The 16,870-nt window shown below is 42.4% G+C and overlaps 1 protein-coding gene across 1 annotated transcript in view; it reads right to left on the bottom strand.

Annotated features, from left to right (window-relative positions):
* The window catches only part of si:dkey-49n23.1 (semaphorin-3D), a 138,681-nt gene extending 125,518 nt beyond the window's left edge, over positions 1–13,163 (bottom strand). The window contains exon 1 of the mRNA XM_050037669.1: positions 12,934–13,163. The gene's annotated coding sequence lies outside the window, so the exon portion shown is untranslated. The remainder of the gene's footprint in view (positions 1–12,933) is intronic.
* Between the last annotated feature and the right edge of the window lie 3,707 nt (positions 13,164–16,870).

Below are 16,870 nucleotides of genomic sequence, written 5' to 3' on the forward strand. Positions count from 1 at the left end.
ATTTTGAAAACAGACAATGCATGTAACAGGCTGAAGTTGACACGGCATCCCAGAACGTCAACAACCAACACACCCAGGGTACCTTGGACGTCATATGTGGACGTGGAGAGTCCATGACCAAACGTGGACATGTGACGAGGTCACACTGAGGATGTGTTGATTTATGGGTGTAGTGTCCATTTTCAAACATTTTAACCCTTTTTACAGAGACTGTGCTGTAGAGCTGCTACAAAGTCCCGTCTTTACACTGCCATAGAGCCATGCTGCCGACATGACTGAAACCTTAATTCAAAAGCATTGTAGAAATGATGCAGCCTGCAGAGCTGTTATCATGAAGTACTTCCTATTCTTTAAAAACACAACACAGTTTGTTTTTCTCAGTCGGTCACCTTGTGGGACCCGACAGCACTTTTTCTCAGGGCCAACATCTCAGAGTTAATCTCCTCCATTGTTGTCATGCAGGGGCCTCCGCTAGAACCAGGCCAGTGACCCACACTGGGTCCTGACCTTCGCTTTAAGGCAGAACATCCTCTGCAGTGACCCGGCTGTCTCACAGGCAGCTGAGATATAAACCCTGTGCTGCTCCACTGTCACGTCCTCTGGGACAGAGACACTGATGTCAGCCTGACTGGGTGGTCTGCTCTCTGTCTGTGTGTCAGTCAGTCAGTCAGTCAGTCACTGGAAATGCTTTTAATACTCTCTGCTCAACACATGGTGTTACCCTTGGACTGAAACTTGCTGAAATAATAAAGTTGTACTTGCTCAGTTTTTTCTTACTCCATCTCTGTCTCTGCTTCTGCTGCGAGCAGTTACAGTTATTACATCATAATGTTGGCTGAGACCAATATTAAAAAACTAACAACATGACAGCAAAATGAAATCAGAGCTTTATATCTTCAGGATCAGTTCATGAACTATCAAAGACTCGTAAAACTTTCAACAGGTCACAGTGCCCAGTGCATTTAACTCACTTAAAGGTATACTGTGCAGGATTCTGGGTCACTGTTTGTAAAGACGTTCACTAGTGAAGGTGAAAGTGTAAACCCACACCAGATTCACTATAGCTGCAGGGGTTTTTTTGCGGTGAGTCTCTTGGATGCGTGCTGCTTACAGTCTGACACCTATTTACTACCTTCTTATAAAAGCCCGACCTCACCTGAGCGCTGTGGGGGTACATGCCCATAAACATCCTGAGAAACAAAAACACAGTTAGAGGGCAGAGTCTCTGCAGAACAATACACCGCTGCACAGGGTCATAAGTGGTGATGAAGAGGGATTACTCTGGCATGAGGGGATGCTCCGATTTATCAGCTCAACATCGGTATTGGTCGGTATATACATTGTTGGCAGTGAATGAGATGACATTTATGGCAGTGGCCGATGTTTTTCTGTTGTGTCACATCAATTTTACACGTGCTAAAAAGCAGGGCTCGAGACTAATGATGTCCTGTTGTCCCAGGAAAAATAGAAAACTTGTTCGGGATACTGTCAGGATGAACTGACACAGTGAACTCAATATGAACACACCAGAGGTCGCACCGTATTGATTCCCTGAGAATAGTGTGAACAACGAATCCGTGTTGACATCACAAGGAGGAGAGCTAATTACCGTTTGCTGTAATCAGCAGGTGGCTGAAGCTAACTGCTGACGGAGGTTGCACTGAGTTACATTATGAGGCGTTCAAGCTCTATTCAGGAAAAATGAGTATTACACGAAAGCAAATCATTACCATAGACTGTATACAAAGATGGACGTAGTCACCGTGACGTCACCCATTGGTTTCTGAGGAGCGGGTTTGAAGCTCAAAGTAGTCGGCTCTGGCCGTCGCCATCTTGGCAGTGCCTGACTCTGCCCAACTCCCGGCCAATCAAAAATGGGCAAAGAGGCGGGCCAAATGAAGCCTGGTTGCTTAAACACGCCCACCTCGCTCGAAGCTGCTAAGTTAGCTAAGGTTAACAAGCTATGCTACTTTGGCTAGCCCTGTGGTGTTGGCTGCTCCCGCTCATGCTCCTGCTTGGTGCCAGCTCCCTCACGAAACAAAATATCCAAAAGGCACAAACACGGCTGAGAGGTCAGGTTCAATGACTTGCGAATTAGCTGAGATGACGCCAAGCAGACAGCCAGCGGCTAGTTAGCCACCCGTAATGGCGCCACCTGTCACCCAAAGTGACCACGTCCTTAATTATGCGCAACTTTAAGCCTTAATAAAATTTAAACGGATGAGTTATAAAAAAATTCACCCCCCGTACAGTTTTCATAAAAGGGGAAATTAGCTATAGAGAGCAAATCCGTGTTTTGTACCAGGCTGTAAACATGTTTATTTCTGCTGTAAAGTTGAGCATTTTAACATGGGGGTCTGTGGGGATTGACTCGCTTTTGGAGCCTGCCTCAAGTGGCCATTCAACGAACTGCAGTTTTTGGCACTTCCGCATTGACTTCACTCGTCATCCCTGGAGGTTGCCGCTTGATCATAACATGTATTCATGATGTGTTCAAATGTAATCTTGTAAAATGTTTTCGGTTAGAAACTTGAATAAGTCTGTTTGAAGGAGAAACTTGTTGAAGTTTTCACAGCAATATAAAGTAGACATAAGAGAGGGAATTATGATAAATTAAATACAGTAAAAAGGGTTTTGAAGCAGCAATTTAAAAAAATATTTTGATCTAAAAAGATCAATGAAATGAAGGACTGACTGATTTTAGGGGGAATAAATACCACCAACAAAGCAAAATGAACAACATCAACAGAAAGGCACTGGTATCAGCTGTCAGTCCAGAACAATCAGGTGCAACTCTGGAGTCTATACACTGCTTTTTAGAAATCCTGCACAGTATATCTTTAGGGTTACAGGAGTAGTTTGACAACTTGGTCGATGTGTTTACAGAGTATTTGTGTCGACACAAACACAATAAACATGATAATTATTATTAGAGTTACTGCTTTGCTGAGTTTGATACCTTTGTTCTCTCTTCTTTCTCACGTCTTTCGCTCTCTGTTTCTTTCACAAACACAAACACACACTCAGGAAACAGCAGAAGAGGAAGGAAAAACAGCAAAACACACACAGAGCATCCTAATGACCATTAACCACAATAGGACCATTTTACGCCTGTGAATGCACATCGCCTGGAGGACACACACTCTCACACACACTCTCACACAGCAGTCCAGCCCTGGCCTGTGGGAGTGGACTGACAGTAAGTGTAGTGAGTGTTGAGGTGGACTGGTAGAATAACATTAAATCTTAACATGAGCTAATGAATTCACTGTCTCGCTCTTGCTGTGTGTGTCTCTTTCTTCGGGGGGTGTGTTGTGTGTTTTGTGTCCTTTGTGGTACAGGCACTGAAGCATTAAGAGGTGGGGAAATTCTCAAACTCAGAAAGGTGTGTGTGTGTGTGTGTGTGTGTGTGTGTGTGCAGCTCTCTAAACACGAGAGGGTCCCAGAGCTGGATAACTGTGGGTTGGAGGAAGAAGAAAGTATTTATTCTATCATACTTGAGGCTTTCACGGAGGATGAAGAGGATGTTATTCTGGGCTCTTCATCAGTGTGGTGTGCCTGCATATTTTGTGTGTGTGTGTGTGTGTGTGTTTAGCTGTGGTTTCAGGACATATGACCTTTTAATCATGGCTTTGAATGTTTTATTTTGTGATGTTAACCCTGGGATCAGCCTCAATAGGCAGCAACAGGATTATGAAATTCTGAGAAATTCTGAAAACGTCACCTGCTATCATTCACTCAGGAGCCACAAGGTAAAGGGCGGGGACGTCTCCTCCGATTCAGACGACTACTGGGTGGCTGGTGGAATTAATTTGTGACTGTACAGCTTGACTTCAAGCTGGGAAAAATCAGGGAGGGGGCAACAGAGGAGCTGCTTCCTCTCCCTCATCAGCTCCTTCTGTGCCGTCACTGAGCAAAACACTTAGCCTTAAATTTCCCCAGCGGAGCTACAAAACACTGGAGCGATGCAGGGCTGCTGCGTGCAGGAGTAACTGCAGGGAGGAGAGTAAATGTCACGCAGAGGGCTGGTGAAAAAGAGCATCTGTGCGCATTAATTTTCCCACAATAAATACTCTGTAGGTTTAGTCGTAAAGAATGTACTTCAAAAACAAATGTTTGGGGAACATTTCTGTGTTAACTTGTCCATTAGAGAGTGTGTAAATTATACGGAACAAAAATGTAAACCCAACATCTTTGATTGTGCTCCCAGTTTCACAAAAGACTAAGAACTTTCCTGTCGACCAGCAGTCCTCATCAGGGTCCATCAGTGGACCAGCAGTCCTCATCAGGGTCCATCAGTGGACCATCAGTCCTCATCAGGGTCCATCAGTGGACTAGTCTCCTGCATGTTTCTGATTTGAATGTAATGATGAAATGATATATTTTGGTGGTTTGAGTTGAAGGTGTGAGAAAGAATAGTATCAGTAACATTGTTAACACTGTGCTACATTACAGAGAAATACAAACCGTACTAATGAACCTTCATTAATATAGGCCTATATTTTATCTCCAAGTGCACGTCACACACTGAGCGAGCCGCCTGTTAATGACGCTGTGGGCTAATGGGCATGTAGCTACTTCCATGTTTCAGATGATACGTCATGTTTGTAGTCGACCAATGAAGATGAGTTTACATATCACCTTGGGTTCGTCCTTCACCTTCTCAAAATGATCCCACACTTTGGATTTCCTGCCCGACATGTTATTAACTAGCCTGTGGAATAACCGCAGGTACCAGCCCTGGAGATTAACCTGACTCCTGTCTGACTGCTGAGCGTGGACACTTCCTGTGTCTGTCCTTTCACATTAAAGTCACACATGGTCCAGTCATATAGGTTTGGATTTATTTTGACAAGGTGCAGCTCCTGATAGAGTTTCACTATTGTTTTTGTGTTTTGTTTCTTTCTGACCAATGAAATCTTGCCAACAAATGACCTTTCTAGCGGACTAAAGTTTGGTGGACCATAAGGGGGCAGCCCTACACTCAATGGATATATTTCTCTCAAAACTTGTTACATAAAAGTTAGATGTTTAAATATCTATGACATGAAAAGGGAAACACCCAAGACGCTACACCTCCTATAGCGATGACAATCGCAATCATAACCCAATCAAGGCACCTTAAGGAATTATTCTAATTTTGCTTTGGGAATAATCATAACTGAGAGTCATAGCTTCTCAAACTGTAAATCCATATCAGAAATGGACTGACATAATTTAATTTAATGGGCGTGGGGCTGTTTAATAAACGTGGCGGGAAGTCTGATTTCATTCATGAGCAGCAACAGGGTGACATTAGGTTGGTGTGTGTGTGTGTGTGTGTGTGTGTGTGTGTGTGTGTGTGTGTGTGTGTGTGTGTGTGTGCAGCTGGATCAGGGTGTAACACCTGGCTTCATATTGTTTTATCATCAATCTAGTTCCCAAATGACAGATATACATTACATATATAACAGCCAGTTATATAGTGTCGGTATCTGTGGGAATCACGCCACCAAGACTCAGTGTGAGTGTGTGTGTGCGTGTGTGTGTGTGTGTGCGTGTGTGTGTTTGAGGCATGAACTCAGATTATTAATTGCTGTAATGATTAATAACTGTGGAAATCAGGTGAGTAGAAATTAGTTGATGTTTTCAGTTCAGGACCCAACGTCTGATGAAATCCAGTGTTTAAGTGTTTTTGTTTTAGATTTTTTTCCCTTTAGGTGAGATGTATTCATGCATCTGAATGTTTTTCATTTTCAGGAAATGTTTACTTGTCAATCATAGAGTCACTTGTATGGATCAATAACCCAAAGAAAGCCCCACACACACAGTATATTACAGTAAATCTATTCTATGAGGTAATAAAAACCTTATTTATTACATCTTTAAGTTATGCCAAGAATCTGTGAGGGAATTTCCTTCAACATTTATCACCACTCTGATGTTTTGCGTCCAGTTTCCCCATGCTAATGTAAACTCGCCCAGTGAGGATATAAAAAGTTTACAGGTGACTTTGTGAAATCGGCCACGTCCCCTCTACTGGCTCGACGCTCGCTGTCAGCTCCTCCATTAACCATGATGTAAAGTCTCATTGTGCGTCTGTCCCACTGCAGCCTCAGAGAGCCCAGAAGTCTTCAGTCACTCTAACAGCCACCATTAGTGTTTATCATGCAGCGGGGACGCACGGACGCGATGACATGTTTATGAACTGAGGGGGTTAAAGGTCAAATAAAAGCTTCACAGAGATTTGTGTTTTGTTTTCACACAACTGCAGTTACAAATTAGAGAGTCCGCCCGGGCCAATCCAAGCACACACACACACACACACACACACACACACACACACACACACACACACACACAAATTCACATGCTATTTGCTTGGTGTTTAACAGTAAATTTTAATATCTTTTAATAATTGTTTCAGTCGTTCAAATACCAAAAATATGCTCGTCTCAACGCTTATACTGACTGTGAGGACTGCTGCTGGTCTTTGTCATATACATCTGTACATTGAATATTTTTGAGTTTTTGATTGCTGACTAAAAACAAACATTTAAAGATGTCATCTTGGGAAATTATAACAGGCATTCCTTCTGACAGTTTATAGAGACAACAACCGAAGATATAATCAGCAGATTCATCAATAGGAAAGTGTTCACTTTGTTGATGAACAGAAAATTATCCATCCATTTTCATCCGCATGTCTAAAGCCGGGTCTCAGGGGCAGCAGGCCAAGCAAAGCACCCCAGACGTCCCTCTGCCCAGCGACACTTTCCAGCTCCTCCTGGAGGACCCCAAGGTGTTCCCAGACCAGATGAGAAATATAATCCCTCCAGTGTGTTCTGGGTCTGCCCCGGGGCCTCCTACCAGCTGGACGTGCCCAGAACACCTCTAACAGGAGGCGCCCAGGAGGATCCTGATCAGATGCCCGAACCACCTCAACTGATCCCTTTCGACAGAAGGAGCAGCGGCTCTACTCCGAGCTCCCTCCAGCTCACCCCATGTCAAAGGCTGAGCCCAGACACCCCACGAAGGAAACTCATTTCAGCCGCTTGCATCAAAGATCTCATTATTTCGGTCACTAGAGACGTAGATGGACCAGTAAATCGAAAGATTTTCCTTAACATAAAAAAATAACTGATTAATTCAGACGAGGTTTAAGGAAAAATGCAAAATGTTCTTCTCAAACGTGCAGATTTGCTCCTTTTCTCTGTTTTATATCATTCCACGTTGAATATTTTGAATTTTGGACTTTTGGTCGGGCAAAACAAGTTATCAAAAGATGTCACCTTGGGATTCTTGGACACCTTAAAAATGAGCTTTTCACTGTGTCTCTGTGCCTGTGTGTAAATAAGAAGCACAACGCTCTGCTTGTTTCATGAATGCACATATTATTCTCAAAAATGCTCTCAATGGAAAGAAAAGAACCTGACAAGCCAGAGACTGATTTACTGCTTCTACCAAAATAAAAAATGTTGATGTGAATATTTTTTGCCTCAGGGAGCCTGAAGCTTCTCACTGTCCCACTGCCAGGGCAGCAACACATGGAGAGGTCCAACCCTGAATGAAACAGAATGAGAAACAGACCTGCTTTCAAATGAACAAACAACCTGTATGAAAGAGAAAAGACACGCCTTCCATCCACGGAGAATAAGAAGCACATTTCAGAGATGCGTTTGGGAAACGGAATACAGGATCAAACTGAGGAAGAACAACAGCTTCTGGACCGACTACAGGAAATATATCGTGCTGTGCAAAATACACGCTCATGTCAAGAAGTTAGAAAAACTTTCTTCTGACAGGTCACAGGTTCAATCTCACACCAGCCAACATGTCTGTCAACCAACATGAGTCCTGTCAGAAAGGCTCTGGAGATGCACAACGCTGAGTCGACCTGCGAGAGTTTGAAACTGTGTTCAGACCGAAAAACAACAATGTGCATACACACAGATACAGATGCAGAATGCGCTCGAGGCGGTGACCACGTCTGCTCGATTCCAACTCGTACAGAGACGAGAGACAAATCAGAGAGGTCTGGAGGATCGTATTCATGCTCATAGAGCGAGGAGGAAATCTGCTTCATGTTTAGTTAGAATGCATCTCGAGACATCACAGGAACAAGAGGATGAAGAGAGAGCCTCACATGCAAACACTAACCTTTTCTTTATGTCATGAAGTGTGTGTGAGTGAATTTATTCCTTTTCACATGTTGCACTTTTAAGTCTTGTCTGAAAAGTAGCCCCCAAACTTTAGACATCAGAAAGAGACGGGACTTCCCAGACAAGACGTGCACTGATAAGGATCAAGGCAGCTGTTGCATGTGACGTGTTCATCTGGCCAAGTGAGTAATGTGTGAGCTTCCAACAATATCAAGTCTCAGAAGAAAAACACTCATTAGTCTTGTCAATCAGATTTCATCACAACATCAAATCATCTCTGTGGTTCTTTTGGCATCTTCTTATTCAACTGTTTCACATGCTTGGACGGTGTCAGGGTATTACCGTCTACTGGGGTATTTAGAAATCCCAGAAGTATGATTTTCAATATCTTCAAAAATACACATGCTCCTCTTTCTGTTACGCTAACATGGAGAGGTGATGTGCTGGGGTACACAGCACACGCCACCAGGGGACAGTCTCTACTGGTGTAACTGGCAGCTGGGCTGAGAAAGATGACGACTGCCAGTGGCGAGGATAACGTTACAGGACTCTGCCTCTTGCAGTATTCCCACATATAACTTTGGGTGCTTTCACACCTGTAGTTGGGTTCATTTGGCCAAGACACGTAAACATGAAGTTCTACCGACTGACAGGTAACTAGCTGATTGGAGAGTATTTGCATTTGTCATCCTGCATCACAGGCGTCAGCTAATGCTTCAAGTGTTTTTATGTCTGTTCTTTGCTTTCACAAAGAGCTCACAGAGAAATAAGTGATTGCACACATTATTAGGAGGCTGTTATTAGACTGCAGATCAATGTCACGTCATGAATGACTAACACAGAGACATGATGAAAAGAAGGCGCCTTGTCGGGTAATGACTCGGGGCTTAATACTGTCGGATCACTGTCACACACTTTAATGGACTTAATGAACAGAGTACACAGAGTCGGATACAATGATGGCAGTTTTAACAGCTTCAAACTGTTGGTGAGTTGGTTTGTGTACAACACACAAAGCCGTCTGTAAAGAGGCCGTGTGTCACAAACTGCAGTAAAACCCCCAAATGATACACATGTTCTGGATGTGCTGTAAACATGTCCAAAGAATGCTCCTAGACCTGAATAATACTGGCATAAAATCACAATGTAAAACTGTCATCTAACTTTAGTCTCTATGGTTGCTATAATGTACACTGACAAGATCTTGTTTTGTAATTCCCCTACGTGGCGAGGCCAAAACGTTCACTCAAAAACCCCAGTAAAACCTGAAGGCTGTCGAGTCACTGAAACAAAAACCCAATCAGAATGAAAGTGATGCAGGTCTTAAGTGCTGCAGCTTTGAACTTCACTTCTCTTTGGCCAGCAGCCATCAGATAAGACTTTTTATCTGTTGTATTGTATTTGTTGATTCTAGTCTCAGAGCGATGTGCCTGCTCGGCTCGATTCGGCTTCTAAAAACATGAGCAGAGAGCCTGCTGCGTGCGGGGCGATGTCTATCTGTGTCCCTGTGTCTGATGGCCAAAGCCTCCTTTCTGTCACTTCTCATTTACGACCGTGTGACTGCTTTTTGTTTCTTTCTCAGTCAAGTGCTGACTTCCACTGCGCTCCTCACCTCCTGTTGGGGCTTAGATTTCCCTCATTTTTACACACTTGACTCAGCAGCTGGTGTAACAGCCCTCTCCACTGGAGGACTCTGACTGAGAGGGAGTCAAATAGCTCAAATAGGCTCCTTCAGCTCTCAGTGCGTACACAGATACAGTAGCTTCCACAGGATCCTAGATTCAGTTCAGTACTTTACTTTTTCAACCAAAATTAAGCTTCATTTTCTGGTAAATCTAAGTTACATACTCCAATCCAGGGATGGAAGAAGTGTTCAGAGCCTTAACTGGAGCAAAAGTAGTAATATGATAACGTAAAACGAGTTCTCTTCTTTGTTTTCTGGGTTTTTTTTCGGATCTTGACTGAGAGATTTGAAGCTGCTTTTCGACTCCGGAAAATGATAACAGGCATTTTTAACTGTTTTGCGACATTTTATGGACAAAACACTTTAAATAACAGCGTGTCACATTCATGGGGATTGTTCGGGAGGTTTTTACCAGGAGCTGAATTATCCACAGAGGTCTCTCCCTCTCTGATCCTTTTAATGTAAACCAGCAAAATCACTGAATGAAGTAGTTTCAGGTTAAAAATCAGCATTTCTCCGTCACTGCTTGGCACAACAGGGGCTGGAGCCGAGCTAGTTAGCAGTCGTAACTAAAAGATATAAAAAGTGTATTGTAAAAATGTGGCTTAAAACTGGATAAAAAGTCAATTTATGACAGCATTTTTGCAGACAACAAAAACCCTGATGCATGCAGACAGGAGATATGAGGCCAGTGACTGGTGGCAGTGACCGAATGACATGGACTGTGTCCTCGTTTAAAATCAACCCTGGTCTCTCACTCCGAAGTCATCAAAAACCTGTGCTTGGTAAGTGACTTCCTGTGTCAGACACTGACGACAAAAGCCGTCCTTTCATGTCAGCATGTTACATGACCGGCTGCCATTATTGTTTAACAGTGCCCGACAGAGGCCGGTGTTCCCGAAAGATTGTAAAGCCAAAATCTGTTCTTTTTTCCTAAACCCAATCAAGTGCATGTGTTGCTGGAGGAAAAAAATGCCAATTTGCAGTGTTGTACCGACGTAGTGCTTTTATTTTGATAGAGACTGTATGCAAACTGTACATTTCCTGTGAAAACAGAAGTGTATTTTGAAAACAGACAATGCATATAACAGGCTGAAGTTGACACGGCGTCCCAGAACGTCAACAACCAACACACCCAGGGTACCTTGGACGCCATATGTGGACGTGGAAAGTCCATGACCAAACGTGGACATGTGACGAGGTCACAGTGAGGATGTGTTGTTAAAATTATAGATTACTCTGGGTTTTTAAGCACAAAAGTCAACAAAATATCTGCAGAAGTCTCTTCGTCTCCAAAACAAACAGACGCTGTGATTTAAACCAGTAAAAACACTGAATTAAGCAGTTTCACTGTGTTTTCCTGATGCTCTCTTTGAGGATGAGCTTCTAACTGTGAATGCCCACCGAAAACACAAATGTCCCGATCTAGAGCCAGTGTTTGGTTTGTCTGTTCTGGGCTACTGTAGAAACATGCTACCTATGTAGATATTAACAACTCATTCTAAGGTAACGAAAATACAATGATTCTTATTTTCAGGCGGTTAAACACTAAAGAAGACATACTTTACTTCTTCTGATTTACAGGTTTCCACATCTGTGGGAGATGTTTTTCACGTCTTATAAGAAAATTAAACTAAATATCAAAGACAGTACATATTTCCCTCTGCAGTGTGATGAAGCAGAAGCTTAAAGCAGCACACATTAAAGTACTAAAGTGAAGTACAACTACTGCAGTAAATGCACACACACACACACACACACACACACACACACACACACACATCCTACAGGTGGCTGTGTATCAGTCACTCCATTATCATCACAGGAGCAGCACTACCGTTTGAGGAGACACAATGCAGCCAGGAAAACAACAATCTCAACACACACACACACACACACACACACACACACACACACACACACACACGCAGGGCAGGAAACAGCAGTCCCACTCACAGATTGTACAGCAGAGGGGGGGTTGAACTCCATAACAGGAAAGGCCGGGACAATTGGGGGACGTTTGCTCACAGCAGAGACACTGACAGGCAGACAGGGACGCTGTCTTCAGGTTTATTTGGAGGTGAGGGACAGCTCAGCCATCCCTCTGTTCACCTGAGGACACTTTTCTTTGACTGGACTCATCATTCAATTTCACCGGCTCACAAATCGTGAAGCAAAGGATGCTTTCTAAAAATGTTTGTACCAACAGCTCCCGTATGTCGTGACCACTGTTCATATAGTCATGAAAATATAACACATGACGGCTGCAGTCATTCTTGGTTAAGTAAAGTAAAGAACCCCTGATGATGACAAATCACCTCAAACACCACAAGGAACATTTCACTGACCACAAAAACTCTCTCAAGGACTCCTGGAACCACCGAAACTTCTACCTGAAGCCCCGTAATATTCTCAGTGATACATAAACTCTTGCAAAACTCCTGGAAACTTCTAATGACCAAGAACCCTTGAAACATGTTTAATGACCACAAAAACTACTGGAGCTCCATTAATAATCCCAAAAGACTGCACAAACCCCCCTGGAACCTTTAAATGACCAAAATTCATGCCAAAAAACCCTGTTAATAACTTCAAAAAATCTTTCAGTGACTCAGGAATCTTTACAATGACCACAAAATCTGCTACAAGGACCCTGAAAGCTTCTCAGTGACACACACAGCAGGATGAGTTTTCTTTTCACATGTTTTAATAATTTCAAGTTAAAATGAGTTTAATTTAAATGTGAGACCAGTTTGATGCTCAAAATGAGTTTATCATGAAGGACGTGATCACCTGTTGCTTCACACTGACTTTAATACTCAGCTTGGTGAAAATCAATCATCAGGTGTGGATGATCTGAGAGAAATTAAATTAGATTTTTAGAGCTGCTTTTGAACACCAAGCTCATCAGTGCAAAGACTAATAAAGCCTGAAACAGTCCACAACACTTCAGTCCCCAAACTTTCAGCCACACTGATGAACTTAAACCAAAGTCCTGAACTTTCTCTCCCAGCCACGGTCTCATTCATCCGGCGGCAGTGCGCGGCGGCAGCGCATCACGCGGCGCCTCCACACAAACATTTCACAATAAAACTTTGTGAAACTCACCGAGCAGAAGTTTGAGTCTGGATCTTGTGGGTCTCTCAGTTATTCCACTTCAGCTGATAAAGCAGGACGGATCGTGACGCAGTGTCGGCTCACCTGCAGGCTCCACACGTTATAAACAAAGTGGACACATGTGGGCTGAGCTGAGACACTCCTGCAGTCTCCTCCTGCAGCCTCCTCCTGCAGCCACACCGTCCCTCCGCTGCCTGCTGATGCCTTCACGGACCGATCGGAAGATTTCACTGAAGGGTGGTTTGAGATCTGACCTCAGTGCTGAGTAGCACTCTGGTATATGGAGGTTCAAGAGTGACTTTATTAAAATGATATTGTTGTAATTCTACAACTGCGTTTAACTCTCCACACAATATATATATATGCCAATATATGGCACTAAATCTCCTCTCAGCATGTACTGTACTGGCTGTTCTATTGTGAATTAACTATTAATTTGAATTGTTGCCTTCTTGAGATTTATTCAGCACAGGTGGCATTAGAGGAGCTGCAGTTTTTGGCACCGTGTTGGCTTCATTTTTCAGCGCCGGAGGATGACGCTTGAATGAAAGCAGCATAAATATATAGTAATTTATGTTTATGCCATGTTTTATACCTGATGAATATAATGCAGCTCAAAGTGATTTACATCAGAATGTACGAAGCTGAAGTTAACTTCCGATTCAGCACTTAAGGAGAAAGTTAAGGGGAAATTGACTTAATGTGCAGTGCGACTGTTTGTCTGTTTTTTGTGACACTTCTTGATGTGAAAACATTTTAGACATTTTAGGTAAGACATTAACTTTGCCTGACACCCACTATTGTATTTGTGAAACATTTATTATTTATGAATGTTTAGCCTCTGTAGGATAATCCAGGCCAGATTTGAGAAGTCTAGGTACAGTGGTTTTTGATCTGGACCTGGTCTTATGAGGTCTAAAACAAAAACGGTGAAATCTCCCCTTTAGCATTTTCACAAATAAAATAAATGTTTCACAAATACAATAGTGGGTGTCAGGCAAAGTTAATATCTTATCTAAAATGTCTAAAATGTTTTCACATCAAGACGTGTCACAAAAAACACAATCAGTGGACAAACAGTCGCACTGCACGTTAAGTTAATTTCCCCTTAACTTTCTCCTTAAGTGCCGAATCGGAAGCTAACTTCAGCGTCGTTCAGAATGTTGGCTATATGTCAAAAAAGAACATGTAAAGAATTAAAATACAAGGTTGCAATAAAGGATTAAAATACAAAACAGTATTGAACAAAATGAATAAAATTTAAAATAAGATTCACATTAATAAAATACACTTTTAGAGAAATTCAATAAAAGCAGTTTAGCAGCAGCCGATTAATAATACTTCATCAAAAAGAGCATCAAAATGCACAATTTCATATAAAAATGTCTGAAAATGTGAAGTTGTGAAATACTGAAAGTCAGACAGAATGTAACTATGAGAAGGTAAAAACATATGAAACACACTTTATTGCACATCACATCCCTGTTGGCCTTCATGTCCTTTACTTAAATAAACTGTAACAAGGTAAAGACATTTATTTAAGTCCCAAATTCACAATGTCATGTAAAAGTGGACGCATCTTAATCTAAATCTGTTTCCATACTAAAAGCAGAAATACTCATCATGCAGAGCGCCCTCTCTCAGAGCGCTAGAACTTGTTGATACACAAGACACATTTAATGTTGATGGTCCAGATGATGCTACATCGATCTTGTTCAGCATGTAAAAGTCAATCAGCAAAGAACCTGTTCATGAAATAGGCTGTAGGTCAGAGTCAGTGAAATGTATTGGAATTAAAGAAGAAAGCAAAATATTAAAATACTGTCATCGAGTGTAAAAGTTAAAAAGCATAACTAGCTGAGATCATGTTCATGTGTCTCCTTTAAATTATACTTAAGAGGTTAATTTCAGTCTGTGTTCACAGAATTACTTGAGATTTTTCTTTGCTGTTTGTTTTGTGCAAGAATGTTTTTTTTTGTTGTTGTTGTTGTTTACTTTAATAAGTGGCATTAATTGTGTGTGATTTTTCTCCAGCTCCCCAGAATGAAACAAACAAGTTGCAGCTCTGTTCTGTGATGGAAACTTCAGGGCTTTTACTGTTAAACAAGTTGGAAGTTAAATCTTTGGCTTTTGAGTGTTCCAGTCTGAATTGCTTTTTTCCCACAGCACACGATGTCAGCAAACACACCCTCAGACATCCTGCAGGACATTCTTGCACAACCACAGCTCCCTCTGCTGGAGTTAGTTGGTAGAGAAGTGAAACTGGGGTTGCCAGGTTTCACAGTCCTCTACTCCTCTGGCAGTGTGACTGAGGGGCTGCACACACACCTCATTTGGTAACAACTGCTTAAAGAGGCCTTCATAATTAATCAGAAAATATAGAAAGTAGAAAATGATAACAGTAGTGCTGAATCAGATATCTAAATCACCCCGATCATTTTAATCTGTCAGACTGTAATTCACACGTGCTGCTTTGAGGTTGCTGTCTCACTTTTTTTGTGTGCAGGGGCCAGTGTTTTATCCCACCTGTTCTCAGAAACGTCCCTGAATCAGGGACATTTCTGACTTGTTTTGGGATTCGTATGTGGCGACTAGCAAAGAACCTGGGGACTGTTATTCAGGTAGGAACTACACACACTCAACACATGGCTATGTGGATTGGCTATATGATATTATGGTTGCTTATAAGTACAACATCTAAACTCTTTTACACTCCTTCTTCCCTCAGGGTCACTCACATACGGTTCCAGGACGCTGCTGGCCCTTTGCAGGTGGACATGGCCATCTAGTGATTGCCCTGTCCCACCGCGTCACCATCAGCCACGTGACCCTGGGTCACATTTCTAAAAACCTGTCCCCACCTGGCTCAGTTTCCAGCGCCCCTAAAGAGTTTTCTGTCTTTGTAAGTCACTGCAGCTGGACCAAGTGCAGACTTTCAAGCTGCCTGTGAGTATCACACCATGGCATGCCACTGGCACACTTTTCACTGTTGCTGTATTTCTGTAGTGTCAATTCTGTTAAATCATTTTAACCAGCAACACATGAAAGGTTAAGCTATAAATAAGAAACGGATAATGCCAGACAAAGGAATTAATGGCCGACATGGACGTGTGACCTGTTCGACGCCTCCGCGAAAGCCATTCATTCCTTATAATGGACACCTCACAGGGCATTATGGTGAAGGTTCAACATATTTGTCAGCAGTGTGAGGAGGAATTGGCAATTTGCTTGTATTTTCTCTCTCCAAATTCCACAACACAACGTCTTCTACTTATTCACAGATGGTTTCAGAGGGCTGCACGGTGGCACGTTGGAACAGTGGTTAGCACTGGAGCCGCACAGAGCAAGGACTGGTGATCGGTTCTCTCCCTCTGTGTAGAGTTTGCATGTTCTCTCCAGGTACTCCGGTTTCCTCCCAAACACAAATAGGCACTAAATTCTAATGTAATCATTAATAAATAAAGATCAGTAAAAATAATTTCTGCTTGTTCTTTCATCCTTTTTTAAATCCTTAGTGCAGTTTACTTGATATCGGTTTGAAAGATGATAAAAAATATCATTCTTCGATTGTAAAAGCGTACGTTGTTGATCCTGTAACAACTCCAACTGTTACGACTGGCCGTGCAAAATTCCCCAGTGTTTCCTCCTCCTGTGTTTTCAGTTCCTCCCTGTTTGTAGCTGTAGCTGTGTTACCAACTGCATACTTTTTACTCTGAGTGAGTACAACAGCTGTCGCCCTGAGCTTTGACCCTCCTGCTCATACATGGGTTTCCTTTGAGTTTAAACCAAACGCCGTTCTCCGAGCTCACCAGAGACGGAGGTCAACCGGGAGAGCTCTGCTGTTGTTACTTTGCAAAATATGTAGTCATAAATATAAATATAAATATATATATATATATATATATATATATATATATATATATATAAA

This window comes from Epinephelus moara, chromosome 24 (genome assembly GCF_006386435.1).
Source record: "Epinephelus moara isolate mb chromosome 24, YSFRI_EMoa_1.0, whole genome shotgun sequence".
NCBI classification, from domain to species: Eukaryota; Metazoa; Chordata; class Actinopteri; order Perciformes; family Serranidae; genus Epinephelus; species Epinephelus moara.